Source organism: Monodelphis domestica, chromosome 6, assembly GCF_027887165.1.
Source record: "Monodelphis domestica isolate mMonDom1 chromosome 6, mMonDom1.pri, whole genome shotgun sequence".
NCBI classification, from domain to species: Eukaryota; Metazoa; Chordata; class Mammalia; order Didelphimorphia; family Didelphidae; genus Monodelphis; species Monodelphis domestica.
Genome location: NC_077232.1, coordinates 248,150,523 through 248,175,587, shown reverse-complemented (window position 1 = coordinate 248,175,587; position 25,065 = coordinate 248,150,523). Strand labels below are relative to the sequence as shown.

The 25,065-nt window shown below is 35.0% G+C and overlaps 1 long non-coding RNA gene across 1 annotated transcript in view; it reads left to right on the top strand.

The window, feature by feature from the left end:
• Positions 1-4,706: 4,706 nt before the first annotated feature.
• Positions 4,707-25,065, top strand: part of LOC103099946 (uncharacterized) — a 64,490-nt gene continuing 44,131 nt past the window's right edge. The window contains exons 1-2 of the long non-coding RNA XR_468522.3: positions 4,707-5,213; positions 10,519-10,586. This is a non-coding gene — a long non-coding RNA (uncharacterized LOC103099946). The remainder of the gene's footprint in view (positions 5,214-10,518; positions 10,587-25,065) is intronic.

Genomic DNA, 25,065 nt, shown 5'->3' with positions numbered 1-25,065 from the left:
ATCAAGAATCTATAAATTCTCAAATGGCAGCAGGGTATTTTTTAACACTAGTATGAAATGTCACAGGAATGGGGGTAGGGTGAGACTGGGCAGGGCCTTTGATGAACCCAACTTGTTCCTCTTTAGAAAGACCCATCTTTCCAATATAAGTGGTCTCCTAGAGGAGTTCTGTGGTTATGAATTTTAAAACATCACAATGACTAAAGAATAAAAGGTATGGAGGATACAAAGGACAATGAGGAGACCCATGTTGGGTACAAGTTAAGTGCACCCATTTCTAGTCACTTGTCTTTCATGACTGGAATGGATTGCACTCCTTGATTTTGACTTGGAAAAAGGATTTTTCTTTAAAACTCAGCACAAACACCTCACTCTAGTTGTAATTGTTCCTGATGTTCCCAGCTGCTAGTGCCTAGCCTCATTAGTTTTTTTATTGTATATATATATATTTGAGGTATTATTTCTGTATCTACATGCTATCTCCACCTAGAGAAGCTATCTTTTTTCATTTTATTTTTGTATCCCCAGCAATTAGCAGGGTTATTGGAACTCCTATGCCATAAGCAAGCTGAGACCTTGATTTAAAGTTCCTTCATCTATCCCTGATGGCTAGTTCTTTGGGAAATGTTAGTCAAGTACTTGGGGAATTGTGGGAACTTTCAGCATCATTATTTCAGTCCTTTGCACTTGAAAGAAGACTCAGGCAGTGCATATCTTAGCATGCTGGGGGCCAAAGCAATCCTATTCTTGGATGATTCTTGGGTCTAGGACAGTGGCATGTTCACAGCTATTGGTAGTACTTACATGTTTTATTATATGATGATCTAATTCTTATGTACCATTTCTTTTCTTACTGAGACTGTGCTAAGTGTAAATCACTGCATACACATTTCCCATGTGTGCATCTGCCTCTGGGGAATGTGGATTCCATTAGACCAAGTCTTATAAGTTTCACTCTTCCAAAATGTGACACTTGGAATTTGAAAAGGGGAAAGAGAGCTATTTTGTACAGACCCCAGATCTCCTTGAAGAGAGGACTATTTCATTTTTATCTTTCTGTTCCTAGTTCCTATCAGAGTACCTGGTACATACTTAATAAACATTTCCTGACTGATGAAATGATCTGGACATTTATGACCCACCATCAAAGTCATCTTATTCACCTTAGTAGTAAAGTAGCAAATTCAGAAAAATATGGGACAAGTGGTTGAGTTCAGTCAAGCAAAAAGTCCACTTTTACCCCAAATATTTGGATGTTTCTAGTAAAACTGCATTTTAGCACAAAATATCCAATTAATATCCTTAATATTTCATTTTACATATGTAGCCACAAAGAAATCCCATCAAAACTCTATGTATTGTATGCCTGGCAATATGAAATAAATGCTTTAAAACATACACAAAAATAGACAAAATGTTGAAAGAGGGTGTTATTTGGATAGAAACTTCAAAACCTGTTTTAACACAAGTTAAGTGAACATAAACTTCACAATAAAATATGTAACATTTTCTTCCTTCAATATTATAAATTTGATATAATTTTTATTAGTGAAGATATGTTTCTTATCATTAAAAAAACTATCAATGAGGTCATATTTACTTCCATTTGAGGCTTTGTGCAAATCCATGCCCCAAGGCAATGACTTGCTTCTTTGTCTATTCATTAGTTTATTCTTACCTTTATTTCTATAAAAAGCATTAGATGATGACAAACATCCTTGATTTGAAAGTATAAGTCTATGGTTTCAGTCCTGGTTCTGTGACTACATATATTACCTTGGGCAAATTATTTCATTTCTCTAGGTCTCAGTTTCCTCATCTCTAAAATGAGGGGATTGAATTAGGTAACTTATATGACTACTTAAACTCAATTTCCTTCCCACTGAAATGATGGGATTGAACCTTATGGCTGCTTCTATCTCCTAATTTACATTCCTATGAACCTAAACTATAAAGAATAAAGACATTTCCTACAACCATTTTTCTTCTGATATCATCTACCTTGCTTCATGATTTTCTACTTAAAAACAAATCTAGAATCTATACCATATTACCTGCCATCTCTGGGAGGGGGGGGGGGGGAAGAGAGAGCAGGAGAGAACATAAAGCCCAAAGTGTCAGAAAACAATTATTAAAAATGGTATCAACTTGTTAAAAAAGAAACAATCAAATCATTTTTAAAAATCAAGAGTCTGAAAATGTTAAGCATCGGGTTGAGAATAAAAAATAGAGACTAACTTTCCTATCACGTTATACCAGTATATGCTGACATTTTTTTTTTAATTAGGCACATACGTAGAAAAAAAAATCTTTTAAAAGAGATTTTCCTTCCTCATTCATTTAGCATTAATTAACTTATCATGAATATTACTATTTTGAGATAGAGAATAATTAAACTTTCCACAAATAGAATAGCTTATTGCACAGGCACATGACTATTGAATCTTTTTTTTTTCCTTGTGATGAGTATGTTGCCTACAATTACTCTGCCATAATGCACCATAATTATGTGGTAGGCAGCACCTCTGTGATAAATAAACCTGTCAAAACAAGCCCAAATTTTAAATTCATTTGAAAATTTGAAACTGTAAGACACATGGTCCATAGAAATGCATTTATGCTTTTTCTCACTTATAATCCAAACACCCGATTTTCTTTCTTTCAATAGTGTGTACACACACACACACACACACACACACACACACACACACATATGCTTCATGGATCTAAAAGGAAATTCAAAAGCAATCTGGTTCAGTCCCTTTAATGTACAGATGAGGAAACGGAAGAACAAAGAAATAATATAACATTCTTAAGGTCACACAGCTAAGACGTCTTCAGAAAAGGAATTTGAACTCATGACTTCTGACTCTAGATCGAAATGTCTTCTCTTTGCCAGCCTACCTCATTTCTTCAGTTCCCCTTTTTACCTTGGAGTTTTCATTAGCTCAAACTGCAGTTTCAAAAAGACATGAGTAACCTTTAGCTTTAACCTACTCCTACTATCTCCAACTGTTGTCTCAGTTTTCTTTCTCTCCCTGGCTAACACAAGGAGATCCTTCATTTCATTTGCCTTTCCCCTGCCTCTCCTCCTCAGAAGGCTGGTATTACCTGGTAACATCAGTGGCTGAAAAGGTAGCCAGGTGTTTCGTAAGGTCACATTGCCATCTTGTGGTCAGTGCAAGTCTATACAAGGATTTCTAGATCACTACGACAGAAGTGGTCTTGCAACCTCTCTTTCCTTTTGTCGGTCTAACCTATCAGATTCCCAATTCTTACCGGGAGAAAAGAGCATAAGAGTAATCATTTTGACCAGGAGATAGAACAGAAATAATAATAAAAGCCCGAGAAAGGCATTCATGTCTATATTCACAGTATCCAAATTGAGGGCTGAAGAAAAATTGGACCTTAAAAACAGGACAGATGAAGAATCAACTTCGAAGTCAGGCTAGCCCTGGGTTCGACTCTTTTTTGACAAATATTGACTATGAGAACATTCTCCAGTCACAGGTCAAGACTAAGGTGCAAAGCAGGCGGTAGTCTGCATTAGAGGAGGGAGTTTCCCAAATGGGAACTCCTTCAAAGTAAAAACTAAACAGACCTGCAACTGTAAGTTCCAAATTGCATGGGAAATGTCTCAGACACCCATTTGAATTCATGAATATTTTTCCCATGGCTTGCTTGCACCTCTGGTTCCCTAAGTCTGAGATGAATTTATATTTAGAATTTTAAAGAATTTGTGGGAGGACTTCTTTCAGGAAATATGAATACTCCGCCCTCAGGTGGCGTATTTGCCACATGGAGCGACACCTCATCTACCTAAGTGTCAGAAATTAGCCAAGAACTACGAAGTACACGAAACAGTTTTAAAGGAACTTGTCCTCTGGAAAATGGACAATGTCTTTTGTTCCCAAAGCTCTTTCCTCCCGACTTGAAATTCCTCAGATAGGCTGGAGGAGGCAAAAGACAAGCCAAAGTATGGATATGTTGAATGTATATGAAAGAATTTTATTTTAAAACCTACAAAAATGGATATATGCCACTTCGATTTGTCGCAGGAAAGAGTACTTTGGAATGGAATCTCAGTTTTAAGGTGTTTCGTTGTTTGTTTGTTTTCATGTCGTTTGCATATTCACCAGAAGCTTAATTGCGGGAAGCCCCTATTAACCATTTGCCATTGAGATCCCTGCATCCCCAGCAGTAATATTTTCTTAAACTGGGATTGCAGCTTCCACCGAGATGAGTGGTCCGAAGGGGAGGAGGGGAGGAAAACCTCAAGTGTTTAATAGGAAAAGCCCCACCTGCTGGTGGAAGCTGGGGAGAGTTGGGGGCTGGGGAGGAGGGAAAAGGGGGTCCAAGCTGCCTGCCAGATTTCACTCAGAAAGGATGGGGGCAGTGAACAGAAAACACATATGTCCAGTTCAAAATCTTTACAAGGGACTCTAGCGAGCCATGTGAGCTTCTTAAAAGCAAAATCCAGACAGACTCTGTCTCTCAATAAATCTTTTTCCCCCTTTCCATTACTAGTTGGGTATTGTTGGCTCTAAGCCACCTGATTTTACTATGATTTATTAACTGCTATGCATTATATATGAGATTCAGGTTTACTGAAGAGTTACCCTTATGGTCATTGTTGCATACAAATCAGCTACTGTTAGAGAGCTTTATTGCATCATTTTACATTGCTAGGACTTTTGTCAGCCAGCTCTGGGAGATGCTGCTGGTAAAAAGAGGGGGGAAACCTTCTCTCATTTTTTTGGCAATATATGCTATGATAGCACATGCCTGGCATGTTGAGAACAATGGCCCTTTGTTCTGCCCTATTCTAGAACAATAGATCTGAAGAAAGAAAAACGTGCAGTCTAGATCAAGAGCTTCTCATCAGCCCTCCCTCACTCCTACCCACACTGAAAAAGATATAAGTAGCCATATTGGGGGTAATGGAAAAGAAGAAGTGAAAGGACAAGGAAAACGCAGGGAACAGAGGTGGGCGGGGGGATGTAATCCAAGCTACTTTGTGCTTCATAGAAGATTGGGGAAATTGTAGCGGGGATGTGAGCAACCCTCAGAAATAAACCACAACAAAATAATGTTCGTGCATTCTTTGACATTGATTGTTCATGAAGAGAATTTCCAGCTCAACAATCAGGACTGCTGCTTGAAAGATTTCTTTTCCTCCCTGTCATGCAGATGAATATATTTTCCAAGTGAAGGTAAACAAATAAGACAAAAGCTGCACATTAAGCAAACAGTTTTGGTTTACCTGCACAAGGGGGGAAATGGCATAGCTTGATCCTATGAAGTAAATGCAAAAGAGAGAAGGGGCAAGTAGAGGCATCCTGGGGGGAAAGGGGCATGAGAGGGGATGGGAAATAAAAGACAAGGTTCCCTCCACATCTGTGATGTCGCCATGTTGCTCCAACCACAAGCACTGCAATCTGTCTTGGCCTGGCATATGCTATGAAGTGTTTCTGAAGAAGGAAGTTATGGTGAGGTAAAAGCATTTTGTCTGACAGAGAAAGAGTTTAGGAGGTCTATTCTTTGTCAAGAGATCTCCAAATGGAATGGAACTATGTGCAAGAGAAAGATTGGGGCAAATTTGTCTAAGTGTATTATGTGTGTTTGTGTTTACAGAGAAGTAATTCCCAAATGCTGCAATAGAACCCAGGAAATGGGTACCTCCTGGGTGTGTGATGTTGGGCAAATCACCCCTCAATTGGACTCAGTTTGCTCATCTGTGAAATGAGGAGATTGGACTGGATGACCTCTGAGGTCTCCTCTAGTTCTAGATCTATGATCCCTTGAAATGCATTTGTTGTTATAGATTTAGGTACACAGATATAAACATGTGTATCTATAATATGTATTTATATAATATGTTATATAATATATATATATATTTAGATAATATATAGCTATATAATATCAATATGTATGTATCTACATACTGTGTATATAAATATGTATCTATATAATAAGGATAAATAACAAAAAAGGATAAAATACATAAGGACAAGCACATATAATGTGCACATTTATGCTCATATTTATATACATATACATATGCATGTATGTATAGATACATATTGTTTAGCTTCCTTAAGTATGTTTGTATGTGCATATATGATATTGCATTCATGGTATATATACGTGTGCTTATACTTGCACATGCTTACATTTAGAGGAAGTCTTCGAGCAAGATGGCTGGATGCTGCTTGGACAGTTTATGGAAGAATTTGGGCAAAAAATGGAGGATATAGGGAGTTAGGTAGCTCAGTGGATTGAGAGCCAGACTAGGGATGGGAGATCCTGGGTTCAAATCTGGCTGCAAATCTTTCTACCTGTGAGACTGTGAGAAAGTCACTTAACCCCCTTCGCCTATCCCTTACCATTCTTCTGCCTCAAAACCAATATATAACATTGCATCTAAGAAGGAAGGTATGGGTTTAAAAAAATGAAGGTGGCAGATCCTACACTAATGACATCAAAACCCTTGCTAGTCATTCCTAACCTGAATACATTTTGTTCCCATATAAGAGAATCCAGTCATCAGGAAATGTTCAAGAGAGGTAGCAATTGCTACTTTGAATGTAACAAAATGACTTGGGTTTTAGATTAGCCCAGTAGTTCTCTCTCTCTTAAAGTCACCAATTTCTCTAGAATTTTTCAATTCATCTTACTTCATTCCACAACAAGGATCATAGGGACATCGATTTAGGATGGACTTTATAAATAATTGAGTCCTACATTCTCCTTTTACAGAATAAACTGAGGTCTAGGGAGATTGAGTGATTTATAGATCATAGATTTAGAACCAATAGTTATGATCCTATGAAATTATATTATAGATTATATAAGTATAGTATAATATAGTCTAAATCATTGAAACTATTATATAATAAAGTTTATTATATCTTGTTATTAAAACTAATATTTATAAAATACTATGTATTTTAGGCACTGTGCATAAGCATGTTTATTATCTCATTTTATACTAGACACAACTTTCAAGACCATTTAGTCATAGGATCCTATAATCATAATTTAGATCTGGACTTTGGAATCTATCAAGTCTAATTCCTTCATTTTAGAGATGAGGCAACTGAGACACAAAGAGGTAAGGTAACTTAATTAAGATCCAACAGCAGTAAGTGGTAGGTTGAGGATCTGAACTCAAGTACTATTATGCCCTTCCTTATTAAAACCCCACCTTTCTCCAAGCATAGCAGAATGTTTATGTTTTGGAAGTAGAATGATGGGAATAATATCTTTCCTTGGTGTCATACACTTTAGAAATGGCCAGGTTCTCAAATAAGCCAAAGATATGTTTAGGCAAATTTGGGGGTACCAGAAGAGAGGAGGATTCCTTAAAAGGCATTTGGAGAAAACGACCAAGAGAGAAAAGGAGAGAACAAAACGATGTAATAATGAGGTACAAGATGGAGGAAACACTGAAAAAAAAAAGCCCAGTAGTGATTTTATCAACTAAACAACCCAATAACATCCATAAAACTCTCTTAGGATTTCCCAGGGTATCAAAATCATTGATTTGGAAAATAATAATAGGCTAGAAGTAAAAACAAAATCACACTTTTGGAAGGGGATCATGACCCCAATTCATCTTTACTTCATTTCCTGAATCATACCTGTTCCTACCCTGATATTTTTCCATTCAGTAATTTGGAGAAATTGCTCCATGTAAGAAGACACTGATATATTTTGGTAGTATAGAATTGTGTATAAAATATTATGCCAGACTGTCTTTGTCATTTTCTCTGTCTTTTTCTTTCTCTTTTTCTTCTTTTTTTCTCCCCCACTTATGCTGTTTAGCCTGATAAAATCATTTTGGCCTTGGCAAGCCAGACACTCAGGGCTGTGAATCAAACCTAATTAAACTAAGTGGTACCTGTTCCAAGGACATTCGACTACCCAGGAGGTTCAAATATCCACAACAAAGCATCATTTTTCAGTTTTCAACTATACAGTGATTAATAGAGAGGAACAATTTTCCCTAAATGGTGACTATTTCCCCATATTCGGCTTACAAAGTGAGACGATACTTATTTTGTTTTGGAACAGTCAGTATTCCCCATGAGCCCTTGCTTTTTCCTGGTTCCCTTTTCATTTCTTCCAATCTAATGTAACTCACAATTAATCACAGAATTAAAACAGATTAAAAGGCTTGATAATTAAACCAAATATGAATAATTTATAGCAGAATAATACAATAGTAACCACCATAGAAATGAATGTATTTTGAAATATGAATTCTCTCTTTTTAGTGAAGAAGTAGCAAATCTGAAATGTGATGACTATTTGGCGAACTCCTTGAAAGAATAAAGTCTTTTACTTTTCTTTGTATCCCCAGCCAGCACTTAGCACAGTGCCTGGCACATAATAGGAACAGAACAATTGCTTTCTGAATGACCTCACACCATTAGAAATCTCAGAATCATAGAATTTCAGATTTGGAAAGGAACCTCGAATGATACTTGGGTTCTATATGTCTTTCTTTTCTTCTTTCCTTGTCTTCCAATGGTGGGAAAGAGGGAGGAAAAATATGTTTTAAAATAGAAATATAGTTTTATCTGTCCATGGCTAGGAATCTAAACCATCAGATATGGGAACTGGGTTATCTTTAACCTAGAAAAGAAAAGACTTTGGGAAAGGAGGTGGAAATATTAGAGGTACATACAAGTATTTAAAGGGTTGTCAAGCTGAAGCAAGAATACACTTGTACTGGTTGGCCCCAGAGGGCAGAACCAGGAGAAAATCATGGAAGTTGCAATGAAGCAGTGTTAAGCTTGATGTAAAGGAAACTTCCTAACAATTAGACATGTCAAAAAATTAAATGGGCAATCATGAAAGATGAGGAGTTTTCCTCTCTGGAGGACCTCAAACTGGTTCACCACTTTCTGATATGTTAAAATGGAGATTCATTATGGAGAGGAGTTGGATTAGATGAATATTAAGATTACTTCCACTGATAAATTCTATGACTCTTAATAAGGTACTCTATCCCAAACTGAACTGGAGTTTGAGCATGTGTATCCATTTTAATTTGAACAAAATGAACAACTGAATTAAAAAATTCTGATTATGGGGGAATGCTAAGGAGGAGACCTGACTTGAAATGTTAGCTCTGTTGTGGACTGTGTAAATTATAGGATCATAGATATAACAATAGAAGGGAACTTAAAGATAATGGAATCTACCACACCAATTCATTTTTCAGATGAAGAAACTGATTTTCACAAAATCACAATGGCAGCAAGTGGCAGAAATGGCATTTGAACACACATCTTCTGACTCCAAATCTATTGCAATTTCCATAACTTCATACTGCCTCAATCTTAGAAAGCTGTGTGGTCTAGTAAATATACTGCTAGACTTTTTCTACATTAAGTTATATTTTATAATTAATAAAAATATTTTTCATCTCCCTCCCACCCCCTAATTTATTGGAAAATGGCAGGGGGAGACCTTCTAACAAATAGGTTAATCAAATAAAACAAATTTGTCACTGTGTTTTAAAAAAGTCTCATTTAAGAGAATCTTGAATCGATCACCTCTTTCTGAGGAAGAGGATATCATTAGTCTTCATCAGTGGCCTGTTCACCACTGTTCCTCTGGCGTCATGAATGGCCATAACATTGATCAGAGTGCTTATATCAATTTTTGTCTTTATATAATTTTTGTATATACTATCCCCTGTTTCTGTTCATTTAATTATTCATCAGTTTATATATATTTTCAAAATTGTTAATTTTTCTTGATAGTATGATAGGATAATAGTATTATATTACCATAGAAGAGTATTATATTTACCATAAATAATATATTATACTAATGTGTATAATATATAATAAATAATAGTATATTTAATTACAGTATAGCATATAAAGATAGAAATATCTTTGTAATCATAGTATACCTAAATATATACTATAAATATAGTACAAATAATATGACTGGTTCTTCTTTTTCTGCTCACTGTACTCTGCATCAGTTCAAATAAAGCCTTTCCACAGTTCTTTGGAATGAAGGTTCATGACCAAACTTTAACATGTCTAAACCTAAACAGATAATTTATCCCCTAGGTAATCTAAATAACTCCTAATGACTTATCATGGAGGCATTTCACTCCATGAATGACAGCTGCCCGTGCTGACAAAACTGTAAATAAATTTTCTGTTATTTATTGGAAAGGGTTCTTAGCTTGATCATCTCCTTAATCTTAATGTCTATAAAAGAGAAAATAATGGTTACCTTATCTATATCATAGGGTTATCGAAAATGCTTTGAAAATTGTAAGGTACTATACAGATTTCAGGTATTCAACTAATTAATTGGTAAAATATGTAAAGTGATTGTTTTCATGATTTAAAAAAACAAACAAACATCTATAGACCAAAACTAAGGTAGACTTGTTTAGCCTTAAACATTGTGCCACAGATATCAATGATCATCAACTTCACTGAATAATTACTATTCTCAATTTTATTTTGTCCCATTTAGACATAAGCAAAAGTAGTTTCAGAAGTCTGGTGGAATTGCGAAGGAAATTCTACACAACAAATGTCAAAGTAAGCCATATCTTGATATCACTATGAGAATTTGAAAGGCAAAGGACATGTTACTTTAGATGAATACATTGGAGCAAGACTTTCTCTAGGAAAGTATGTGTCCTATAAAATTCACAACCATCATATTTTGCAGTGGAATGTATCCCACGAATTGTGTCCTGACTTTTTGACTCCCAACTCTGCCACATATTATCAATGTGACCTTAAAGAATTTCCTTTACCTTTCTAAGCCTCACTTTCCTCATTTGTGCCATAAGGGGTATGGCTAGATGGCCTCTGGGATTCCTTCCAACTTTACAACTATGATTCTGTTTGTCTTAAGATTCCATCAGTTCCTAGTATAACTCTGTAAAAAAAAAATAAATGCTCTGATCTTGTGATAGCACTAGCTAACAATTATATAGCACTTTTAACATATGAGAAATGATTTACATGGCATCTCATTTGATCTTTACCACAACCCTGTGAGATATGTGCTATTAATACCCTTCCTTAAAATTTATATTTGGGGAACCTGAGGTGACTTGAAGCTAAGTGACTTACTTAGGGTCACATAACATATTCTTATATAAGGCAAGATTCAAATTCAGGTCATCCTGACCCAAGGCTATATAACTATCCCCAGCCAGACTACCTGGAAATCTTAACCAAGTTCTCAGTAAAAACAAAATGACAGGGTGTACACAATGCATATTTTACTTTGTTCCATAAATAATTGTCTTGATTACAAGCAAATTGCTCTTAATATTCGAATTCATTACCATGCAGAATATTCAGACTCCAGGTCTGGATACTTTATAGACTAAAATTAGTCATTTTGAAATAAAAATACAGATTCTTCAAGATTCTAAATTAAGGAAGAGGCCAGGGCTGTTTTCAATGTAATTATATTGGCATCTGATATGATGGTGCTTTGGACCATATTGACGTGAACGAGGATTCTATGTAGCAACTGTTCGATACCATCCGTTGGACTTCTCTGATAGACCACTTAACTATCTCAGCTTTTCCAGTGATCATCTCATTTATCTAGGATTATTGCACTGAATTTACTGTTTGGTTTTCTTCCAGAACTGAAATGTCAAGTCCAGTGTCATGTATGCAGGAGCTTTGTGCTGTGAGAGCTCAGCAGATCCTCCGAAAGCTGCTAGCAGTTGATCTTTGGATAGAGCTAGAAATAAATAAATCCTCTTTAGCAGATCAATATTCATCCCATTTAATGCTTGATGTGAAACTTGTGGATTTGTGGTGGTAATACTGATGTACAGCTAATCGTTGAAAATGGGCATTAGGGCTTTTATAGCATGGCAACATATTGTCAGACAGGAAGGAAAAGAAGTGGTGAGTGCAGCCAGAAAAAAAAAAATATGTGTGTCTGTGTAACTTTACTGCACATTTGGAATCCATGCTACTATCTTTACAATGGGACACTGTTGCAGACTGGAAACCAGTAATGGAGATAAGGAATTGATTTACTCTATTGTTACTATCCTTGACAACAGAGCCTTCTCTAGACGTGATTTGCCATCTTCATGGTAGGCTTAGGGATAGGAATTGGACCTGTGATTCTTTTGGTAAAGGGATTTCCTATATGAGAAAACTCCTTCTTACTAATCCTGATGCACACCCAGAAATACCACTACTAGGTCTGCATCTGAAAGAGATCAAAGATACAAGAGACGGACCTATGTATAGCACCTCGTTTTGTGGTGGCAAAGAATTTAAAACAGAAGGGATGTCCATTGTTTAGAGAATATTTGAATGAATAATGGTATATGAGTGTCATGGCATACTGTTGTGCCATAAAAGTGACAAACAAGTAGATCAACAACAACAACAAAGCCAAGCATTGGGAAAAACCTATTTAAAATGATGCAAAGTGAAGGGAGTAAAGCCAGAAGAACACTGTACACAGTAATAACAATAATGTGTAATGATCAATTGTGAATCAGTTAACTATTATCAGCAAGAAAAAGGTCCAGGATAGTTCCAAGGGGCTAATGATGAAAAAAGCTATCCATCATCACAGAAAGAACTAATGCAGTCTAAAAACACTGAAGTCCACTATTCTTTTTTTTTATTCTTTATTTCCTCAATTAATTTTTCTCTCATGTAAATCATGTCTTCTCTCACAATATGATGCATGTGGAAATATGTATTACGTGTACAATCTGTCACATTGCCTTCATGATATACTGTAATCTCTTTATGAGTAGAGACTCATTTTTGTCTCTGTGTACCCAGAATCAAACACTGTGCTTTATACATCTATTTCTGTGGGATAGTTTCATCCTCATAACTCCTTCTACCAAGGCAGATAAGTTATTGTTCTGCAAAAAATACATTGTTTTGGAGGAAACAGCAAGCACCAAAAGAGAACATGGCCTGATCAGCGCCATGCAGGCAATGAATGTTAGAAGCTAGACTGGAACCTGGGTTTTACTGACTCCCACGGTAGTTCTCTATCTGCCGTTCCACCTTTACTGAAACAAACAAAACTTATTCAGTATCTACTGTGCTTGTCTCTGGGGATGCAAAGGCAGAAATGAGATAGTTAACAAAAGTTGATTGAGTGAATTATTATGAAAGGACAAGATTAGACCTCCCCAGAAGCTCAAGTTAAATATATAATTTTGATTTCACGGTTTTGCTTTGGGCTAAAATCATGCGAATATTTTTACTCTTCTGGAATTGGTAAAAGTATTGGGAACTAAGTTTTCTCCACAAGTACTGCTTCCAGCTCAACCACATAAGCTGCAATACAGACATTTGTGGTGGCCACTGGTGCAGTTATTTTTCAACCATATTTCTGCATTACTTAATACAATGAAAGCAAAACATACATATGATCTCTGTGTGAATGCTGTGCCTTCTCAACTTTCTTATAAATTAAGGAAGTCCTGAAAGGGATAAAAAAATATCTTGAGCTTCCTTAGTTGAGAAAGTTGAGTAATGAGCATACATTACTGGGTCCATCGATATTTATTGGCATAAAAGGATGCCTTTATGTAAAATATGCACTTACTGTAAGTATTGAAACTGGAGAGCTAGTATTGATTTGTTTTTCCTGGAGAAATTATATCGCTTCCCATACAGGTTTCCATTTAAGTTTTATTCACAAAAGAGAAAAACATTATAATGTTTTCATGGTAAAAATAATGTCTTTAATCAAAAAGTAGGCAGAGGATCATCAACTAGTCCTAGCTGTTCCATATTTTGCTTAGAGGTAGCCACTGCCTTAGCCTGAGATTTCCCATTTGAACCAAGTTCCACAGGATGGCCAGTGCCAGCAGTTTCTATATCATAGACTGGCAAAGGGACTAAGAAGGAGAAGCCAGGCAATGATCCCAGGATTATACTTATCTATTGAATAGTAAATCAGTAAACTTGTAAGTGAAGGTTTGTTTATGCTTCAGGCTCTGAAAGTTGGGCAATAATCTGCCAGGCTATGTAGGTGATAATCAGGGGAAATGCCCTTCTGAAGGCATGTGGCTTCATGTGTACACATGAAGGCAACCATTGGATCAACACGAGTGTGCAAAGATTTGCCATAAGTGGTGAATAGACCACATGAGTATGTGTTTCAAGAGGAGAAACCATGTTATTGCCAAACTCTGGGACCTAAAAAGATCTCTCTGAGTCCTGAGGTCCTTTCCCTACTCAAATTTTTATAAACTCGTGGGTGACAGAAATATAGCAAGAACAAATTAAGTAACTTTTGGGGGTGTTTTAAGTGTGGAACAAGTGACCTAAGACTCAACGAATATCCTTGAGATACTATTAGGGTAGAGAGGAGGCAGTGATGCACTTATATGATTAGAAGCAGTATAATATTGTGGACTGAGTGCTGGAATTCCCAACATTAAATGGAAATGCAACCTCAGAAACTCACCAGCCAGGACTGTTCTCAACAAGTTAATTAACCTGAGTCTTAGCTTCTTCATCTGTAAAAATGAGGACAATAATAGCACCTTTCTCAAAGGTGTTTGTGAATGTATGTTAAGATGCCTTGAATATCTTACAGCCCTCTGTAAATAGCAGCCATTTTTATCTGCCCTTGTTACCTCTCTAAGTCATAGAATGCTGGATTACACGGATCATAGGTCTAATTCAATATAGTGGTTCCCCTGCTGCTGTGATAATGATTTAATTAGTATTATACTTTGCTAAGTACATTGTTAGTGCTTAATATTTTCATTTACTCATTTATTTTAAATTCTTTGCATCACATCCTATTGCGTTTTTATCTCGATGTGTCTTTTATCATTTAGTTAATTGCTATTAAGGATTTAGTTTGCACATTCATTTGACTAACAGAAGTATTTATAAGTAAATAAAAATGGGCATTTCCTTCTCTTGTGGAAATCATGAAAGTAAGAACTCCTTTCTTTGACTGTGAATAGCCTCAGCTATATATCCTACTAGCCATCCTGAACCATCTCTCCCTCAGTATTCTTTCTTCTACTTAGGAAAATACTTGCCCCTGCTAAAACTCAATATAATTATAGGAACTGGAGCAGAGACATTAGATAATTTTACTTCTTCAGAATTTTTCTAATTTTATTTTATTTCTCAATTAAGCATTTATTTTCTATTTCTCCCATTTAAAAAAAAAGGCAAAAACCTTTGTAACAAATATCTAAATTCAAGCAAAACAAACTCACAAATTATTCATTTCTATAAAAATATGGCTTCTTCTGCATCCTAAATCCATCCCCTTTGCCAGGAAGTAGATACATACATAGTTCATGATGAGTCCTCTGGTGTCATGGTTGGTAATAGTACTGATCAGAGTTCTTAAAGTTTTCAAAGTTGACTTTCTGCATAATGTTATTAATATAAATTATTCTCCTGAATCTGCGCTCTTCATTCTGCATCTTTTTATACAAGTTTTCTCTTGTTTCTCTAAACATGTTCCTTTTCTCATTTCCTAAGTATCCTGGTTGAATACCTTTTGATCTATCAATGTTTATTATTTTTACCCCAATGAAGAAGGTAAGGCAGTTGAATTGCTAATATAGGAAGGGAGAAGATGAGGATTTGTGGACAGGTACTATGGCCCAGATACTGCCAAATTCCTTTTACTAAATAGTAGAACTTGTGATTTATGAAACTTGGTGTTGAAAGATAGCATGGGAAGGGAGAGAGAGAGTTGGAATTAGGTAATATTCTACTGCTTATAAAAACAGTGTAGCTATGCTGGCATTGGGTACTTTGGCATTTCTTTTCTATTTGGGTCTTGGAGATCAGAGAATGAGTGATATTTGTGTCCCTTAAGGGTGTCTCATCTACACATCTATTTGTTTCACTGCTCAAGAACTTGGACAAAGTCACACCACAGAGCAAGGCATCTGATAAGTCTAGTTTGCAGAAACGGCCTCTTTGATTAAGTTATCTGATGCTTCCTTACATTTTCTTTACATTATTTTTTACATTTTTATATTTATGTTAAGTTATCTGATGCTCCCTTACATTTTCTTTACATTAAGTTTTTTTTACATTTTTACATTTACGTTAAGTTATCTGATGCTTCCTTACATTTTCTTTACATTAAGTTTTTTTTACATTTTTACATTTACGTTAAGTTATCTGATGCTCCCTTACATTTTCTCAGAGTGTCTGGTGGGGCTTGGGAGCCTCAATACTTTCATGTGATGATTCCTGTTCATCCTCTGAGAAGTTAGTCTAGGTTGCAAGAAGGTAACTATCAGTGCCCTCTTCCTTTATCCACCCTAGGTACACCTAACACCATGTTTCCTTCAAGACCTGTATGACAAGTTTCTCCATGAAGTGATTCACCTCTAAATTGGGGAGGAGGTAGTTATACTAGAGAAAATATGAATAGCCTGAACACTCATTCATGTGGGATAGTACTATGGAAAGGTTTAAAATTTGTAGTTAGAAGATCTAGTTCAGATCCCAGATATTGTTGCCTGTGCGACCTTGGGCCAACCATTTAAACTCTCTGGGTCTCAGTTTCCTTCTCTATAAAATGAGAGTCCTAGGGCCCTTTGTTTTTCAATTGTTTCAGCTATGTGCAGCTTTTGGTGACCCCATTTGGGGTTTTCTTGGCAAAGGTATTAGAGTGGTCTGCCATTTTATTTCCCTTTTCATTTTACAGATCATGAAACTGAGGCAAACAGAATTAAGTGATTTGCTGAGGGTCACACAGCTGGCAAGTATCTGGAGCCAAGTTTGAAATGAAAAATAGGAGCCTTCTGACTTTGTTCCAGCACTCTATTTACTGTGCTTCCTAGCTGTCATTTTCTAAGATCCCTTCTGGTTCTAAAGCTACGAACCTGTGATTTTATTAAGCAAATATGTACCAAAAGTGTTTTACATGAGTCATAGTCTGAGAGTCATGATATTCTGTCCTATCAAGTTCTCAGGTGCTGAACATAGAAATTTTATTTTTCAGCACATTAACATTGTTTTTGCTATGCTTTTGAAACTGGGTCTCTATCTCCCCCACACTAAAAGTGAAGCAGACTTTCTCTGGTTTTCCAGTCTGAAACAGTCCATCCCTCCTTAGGTACTCCCTTCCCAGAGCCTTATTTGATTAATGCCAGAACTATTACCTATACCCACTAAGCTTTAGCCAGACTGAAGTTCAGAACTTCCAAACTCAAGCAATCCACCAACTTCGGCATCCTCAACAGCAGGGACTAGAGGCAGCTGCCACTACATCCAATCCCAATTAGACTTTCTAAAGGAACTAGGAATAGAATAAAATAAGAGATCAAATAATAAATACCTTTTCTAAGGTAAGAGAGTTGAAGGGTCCTCCTTGGAAGGGCAAATGATGTCCTTTATTTCAGCCTTGATCTATCTCATAGGAATGGTGATGCTCTAAGACATGAAGAGAGAGCCATCCTTCCTCCCCCCATCTTCCCATATGCACTCCTTCTAACAACCATTGGGGGAAAAGTAAGTTCTGGCTACTTGCAGCCTGAAAAGCTGATGAAAATTAATTTAATTTATTTAGTGAGGTAGATTATGAGGTGGGCTGGACCTAGGATTTCATGTGTTCAGGAAGATCCCTGATGAGGAAATTCCTGCTACCCGGGAATTTGGGCAGAGCCGCTGAGCGATTGTGCACCTGGTTCACATAGGCAATATGTGTCAGAGATGAATTAAGCTCAGGAGCTTATTGACTAGTATTTGTATTTCATTAGATTGCAAGCTGCTTGAAGGTAAGGGGCTGTCTTTTGCCTCCTTTACTCTCCTTAGAGCTTAGCACAGTGTTTGACACATAACAGGTGCTTAACAAATGTTTGTTGATTCGCTGCTTACACCACATACTCTCTTGCTACCAAAAATGTCACATTTAATGAAAAACTTGTTAGAACGCAAACCTCACAAATAGGGTCAGTGGTTAGGTAGAAAACTCCTTAAATACTCAATCTTGTCCATTCACACCTGCAGAATTGGGATAATCACTTAAGGTATATATTCAACACTTACTTTAAGATTGTGATGGAATACTGACATATGTTAAGAAATGATGAGGGCAGCTGGGTGACTCAGAGATGGAAGGTTCTGGATTCAAATCTGACCTCAGACACTTCCTAGCTGTGTGCCCCTGGGCAAGTCACTTAACCCCTATTGCCTAGCCCTTATCACTCTTCTGCCTTAGAACCAACACATAGAATTTATTCTACGATGGAAAGTAAAGGTTTAAAAAAAAAGGAAAAGATGATGAGCAGGTTGATTTTAGAAAAATGTGGAAAGACCTACAAGAAACTGAGAAGTATTAAATGAGCAAAACCAAGGGAATATTATATACAACAATAGAAATAATGTTTGAAGAATGACTTATGTGTATGTATCTCCAGGAATAGAACTGATAAATAGAAATGAGCAAGGCATAGTTTTACATATATATGCATATGTATACATATATCCACACACATGTATTATAACTATATACCCACACATACATATATATATATATATGTATCTTTTTGTTAAATGATGCCTTCTCTAGTATGGGGAGGAGAGAAAGGGTAGCAGACACTTGTGAATTTTAATGTAACAGACACAAATTAATTATTTTTTGGAGTGATACAAAAAAATGACTACATCCTTAACAATACACTATATATGTTGATTGATTTAAAAAGAATGCTGAGGTGTGATCCTTTCTTTCCCTTGAAGACCTTATGGCCTTGGAGAAAAGACCATAACATTGGAGAAATGGTAAAGAAGAATAAGAGTCCTGAAATTACTAGGGGAAAGTAAGACTCACTGTTTCTTTCAAAATATCTTAGTCAGGCACCCTATTTATGCAGTTAGTGTAGAAAAGATGAAGGCAAAGTGACTAGGGAAAAAATGCTGCTATTTTCACCCATTGGAGGTGCCATGCTCTCTTAATAGAGATACAGGTGCCTATGTCATCACATGTTGACATGTAAAGTGATCTGATTTCTGACCCAATCAGAAACCTGTTGTAAAGTTAACAGCTTATTATACGGTCCATCTGTCTGATGGAATTGTTTTACACAGGAAAAAAAAAAGTTGACTGGTAAATTTCCTACTAATGAACTCTCCTACTGTACATGCCAAAAGAGTATTTTTAACTGCAAAATCACTATTGTTTGTTTGTTTGCTTTGTCTTGCTTTGGTTTGATTTCTAGTTTTTCATTGTGTGATTCCCCCAGAACTTTCACCATTAAGATAGAAGAGGAGCTATTGAGCAAAGGATTAATCAACCAAGACTAACAGCACATTTAAAGTTTGTATATCTATATATCTACATATACAAATATATAAAACTTTTAAACTTTAAAATGCAAGAAAACAAAACATTTCACTCTATAAGCTATAGAAATATATGCCTTGATTGCTTTATTGCTACCATTTAGCCTGGTTAAAATATTATAAACAATTACAAGAAATAAAAATTACAAAATTTAGATCTAAACATCCCTTTGCAAAATGTTCATATAAAGCCTAATCGAAGACCACTAAATTAAATCACTTTGATTTTTATTAATAATCTATATTTCGTACTCCCTTTTCCCTCCCTGCAGGAGACATTTGAGGAAGGGAAAATCACATTTTAAGTATTATTTTTCAGTGCCGTCTGAATGAAATCCCCTGGGTTTATCATGTTGATTCTGTAAGCAGCTCTTCTTTCACAGAAAAGGGTACTTTCACTTACTTCAATAAAGTTACTTTTGCTCTGATTATCCAGACCTTCAATTCCTTCTTATTGTTGAATGGAACAGGAGTTTCTCACTATTAAGAGCTCAAGATTGATCCCAGAAAAGACCCTTGCCCTACTGTGCTGAAACAGAAAAGTGGCTAGGAATTAGCATAGGTAACATTGTGCATGTGCCTATAAGAATGTGCGTGCCATATACACATATATCTATGAACGTATTTTGAGTGTTTGCTTATTTAGCAATTATACATATATTTTATCCAGACATAATTACATATATATCAATGTCCATGTTAAAAAAATAATTTGAAGTTAAACCTATAGTGTGTTGACATTCTTGGAAAATAAAAAAAAAGTCAATGGCTTTTTGCCTAAATTTAGGTTTCTTTTTTCCGCATTTGGAGGCCAACAGCGGGTCCAGGCAGGAGATACAACCCTAAATGCTGTGCCAGACCTAGAGAATTAGTCACAGCATGGAGGCTGTTCTATAATCCTGAGTCATTTTCCGAGTAAAGAAAAGGGGGAAAAAATTCATTTAACATGTCAAAGAACAACTTTGAAGCAAAGTAAATTTTGTTGACACTTCCAAGATTAAACCACACTGCTATTGGGATATTATCACTTAGAAAAATTGAAACTCTGCTTTCTTTAATGTGTATGCGTACTTTTCTGTTCCTTCAAAAGGTAATTTGAAGGATTTATGCCACAAAATTCTATGGAACTATATTCAAGAACCTAAACACTAACAAATTAAAGAATTTATTTCACTGTAATGTTTCCAGTGAAAATTATACTCTCAAAATACTTCATAAAGATTTTCTTTAAGTTAATGGGAGAAGAGACCATGTATCACATGATTAGCATAAAGAGATTTCTAAATAAACCTCAAAGAAAACTAGAAACAATGAAGTACAGAAGCCATACTCTATATTTGTTTCATTATTATGGAATTAAAGAGTAAAATTGATAAAAATTTGAATTTATTAACATATATATGTACATATATATATAATTATATTCTTCAAAAATTACCTGGAATGCTGTATAGCATACTGGATTTGTAGTGAGGAAGACATCCATTCCATTTCTACTTCTGGACACTAAATGATCAAGGGAAGTAATAATAGTACGTGCATCCAAAGATTGTTGGGAGGGATACAATGGGATAATACTTGTTCATTAAATATCTCAGTGCACCAGACATCTCAGACAATTATAAACAAGTTTCCAATCCACATCTGTGAGTTGTTTCCAAAAATATATTCTTAGAGTTCCTTGGTTCAGGTTCATACACTGATTGAACAATTTAAAAGGCACAGGTTTTCTTTCAATATTAAATATCGATTGTTTATTTTATCAAGTCCCTCATTGCTTTCCTGGTTGCTTTTGGTAATGCATTTCTTCCCTGAACCAAGTCCCAAAAGTCTAAAGTAAGATTTTGCAGAAGATAAAGAAATGAAATAAAAAGTCAGTTTCTAAATATTCGATCTCCCACTCCCTCCATTATTATTCTATTTCAGTTGACAAACTTTGAAACACATTTTTACAATGTAGATGTTTTTTTCTCAGGGTGTGAGAGTTATAGACATGAGATTTCAGTAGTAAAAAGAATGTCTTCAATAATATAGACACTCAAGGAATCTATAACTTAAAATCTTTTTTTAAATTATTTTACTATTTTATTTTTTTCCTTTTTTCCAGATATGTTGATATAATTTTTTATTGTTTTCTGAAATTTTGCATTCTGTTTTCTCTTCCTCCCTCTGACATCTTTCCCCTTCCAAAAAAGTTAGGTAATATGATATATATATATATATTATCACATAAAAATATTTCCCTGTTTGTCATATTATAAAATGAGAGACATATTGCTTACACTAAAGAAAAATTCATGGGGGAAATAAAGTGAAGAGTGGTAGGTTTCATTCTCATTTGCACCCCTTCTGTTCCTTTTTGGTGGTGGAAATCCTTTTTCATCATGCGACCCTCGAACTTTTGTTGGAACCTTTCCTTGTTGATCCTAGTTGATCATCATACATTATTGTTATTACTATGTACAATGTTCCCCTGGGTCTGCTCCCTTCACTTTAGCACAATATCATTCCATTTACCACAACGTGTTCAGACATTCCCCAAATTGATGTACATCACTTCAGTTTCCAGTTCTTCACCATCACAAAAAGAAGTGTTATTGCTGGGTCAAAGGGATATATATCACAGTTTGATGGGTCTTTGGGCATGGTTCCAGACTGCTTTCTAGAATGTTTGCATCATTTCAGAGCTCTACCACCACTGAATTAGGGTCCAAATTTTTCTATATCTCTAACATTTATCTAACACTGCACCTCTATCATTTATCATTAACCATTGTTGTCATGTTAGCAAGTATGGTGGATGTGAGGTGGTATCTCAGAGTTGTTTTAATATGCATTTTTCTAATTAATAGTAATCTGGAGCATTTATTTTTCATTTCACTAAAGAGCTTTTTATTTCCTTATCTGATTTCTTGTTCTTATATTTTGATAATCTGTATTCTTATAAATTTGATTCCATTTTTATATTTTTGTGAAATGTAACCTTTGTCAGAGATATTTGCTATAAAGATTTTCCCCATTTTTTTTGTTGGCTTTTTAATCTGGGTAGCACTGATTTTGTTTGTGCAAACATTTTTAATTTTATATAGTCAAAGTTATCTATTTTATATCAAATAATGTACTCTATTTCTTTTTCATTTAATTCTTCCATTATCTATTGGTCTGATAGATAAACTATTTTGTGCTCCTCTTACTTATATCACTCTTAATTTCTAAATCATGTAATCATTTTGACTTTACTTTGGTATACAACATGAGGTACTGGTCTGTGCCTAATTTCTGCCATACTCTTCTCCAGTTTTCCAGCAGTTTTGTTTTTCACTGTGGTCATTTATCATTGTGTATACCTTGAAGTTTTAAAGAGTTCCCTAGATAACTGAGAAGTTAAGTGATTAGCTTATAGTCATCCAACTAAATGTGTGTGTATGTGTGAGAAACAGAGATAGAGGAGAGAGGAGGAGTGGAAGGAGAGGCTGAGGGAGAGGAAGAAGGAGAGAGGGAGAAAGGGAGAGAGGGTGGAGATGGGGGATTTGAATGTAGGTCTTTCTGACTTTTCTATTTACTTTAACAAGCTGCTTATTTGTCAGTGATAGTAATTCTATTTATATCATTTCTATATGAATAGAAGTTTCTTCCACCTTAGTTGGATCTATTAGGAATTATACTCTATTGGAAAGAACCTAGAGTTATCATAAGGATTTTAATGAAGTTATATGTAAGACTTTGGAAAAAATCATTATGTGCTAAAAATAAAATAAAAGATCTCAAAAACTGTCAAAAGAAAAAATACACCAAGAAAACATTTTAAAAATATATAAAGGGGGCCAGGGATTAGTAGGGAAATCCTTGTACTATCACATTAATTTATACTGGTAGATATATATGCATTTATGCCATGGATACTATATCACTCTCTTTAGTTACACATATCATGGAATATATAATAATAATATTAACAATATATAATTATATATAATGTAATAATTATATCACTTTGGTTATATCATGGAATGTATAATGTATTATACATATATAAAATCAAAATATAGTTTCAAAATAATAGAGAACGCATATTTAAAGTCTATATTATACATAAAGCTTCATATAATATGTATAATCAGTTTATAGTTCCATATAGTTATAGTTCCATATATATTTTTCTGTTCCCCTTTGTATATTTAAATACATCTATTCATGTGAGAAAGAACATTTATATATTGAAACTACTATGTAATAGTTGTTATCTATTCTTATCTACCTATAAATACATCATGATAAAAGATGCTGTATCTGTTTTAACTCCATTCTTTCCTATCAATCACACAATAGTCTTATTTTTCCAAAACCCAAGAGGCAACTAGCTAATATAGGGCAGTGATGCGGATGATATTTAATTAGTTTCAAAATGTAATAATATCTACTTTATTGTATTTTATTTATTTTTATAAAGTTATTTTTATCCATTTTATTTTTATTTCATTTATTTTGTTAAATGTTTCTCAATCTCATTTATATACACTTTCAAGGGTTATGGACCCCATTCAACTAGAAGCTTGAAGTTTAACATCTCTGAATGTGGTATACTTATCCTCAGGAAAATCAGAGTTAAAATCTTCCTTAAATATTGACTCTGGACAAGAAATTCAGCCTTGCTCAGTTTTAGTTGTCCCATCTGTAAAACAGGGAGAGTACCTACTTCCCTTAGTGGTTGTGAAGATCATATGAGATAACATTTGATCACAATTTAATCACACTTTGTAATTCTTAAATGTTAAATGTTAGCCATCACCATCATCATCGTTGTTGTTATCCTATAACTTCTGTAGAAATCCTATTTTAATATCCTTTTACCATTGAGAAGACTTTACGTTCTTAGAGGTCATGCTAGTAAGGTGTAAATTTTGGTAGACCTAACTAAACTGTAAATTCTTTTTTTTCACAGATTTATTTATTTAAATTTTTTAAAATTTAGAATAATCTATAAAAATAAAAATAAAAAGAACTAGGTTCAAAAAATAAATTTAGAATAATTTTTACATGGTTACATGGTTCATGATTCTGCCCCGCTGCTCTTTCCTCCCAGCTCCCAAAGCTGACAAGCACTTCCACTGGGTTATACATGTATCATTTGAACTATAAAATCTTCAAAAACTGTCTCCACTAATATATACTACATGCATGTTATGCCCAGGACAACTCAACAGCATTCTAAGAGGCTCATAATACAAATTACATCATGTACAGCCGTGATGCATGTTTGGGCTATAATAATTCTCAAGACCTTCTACTATGGTCTGAAGTATTGCTAACCATGGTAGTAATAAAGGTAACCACCATGACAAAAATCATAGACCCCAGGAAATTATAGGATCAAAATAAAAAAAGACTGTCCAGTTTCAAAGTCAGCTTTCCAGATCTCCTAACTTATAGTACAGAGCATAAGGAATTAATTCCAACAAATAAATGGCTCCACATGCCATAAGTGAAGCACAGAAAAAGAGTAAAATAATGATGATGATAAATTAAGTTAATTTTTAAATAAACTACCCAAATAAGCCTGACTACTAAAATTAAACACACACACAATGCACTTCCATCTATACACTGCTTTTTGAATTTTATCCACTTTTATACATCATGTCATTTGATGCTTGCAGTGCCCTGTTAGGTAAATAAAAAGAATATCATTGAGCCCACTTTACAGATGAAGAATCCAAAG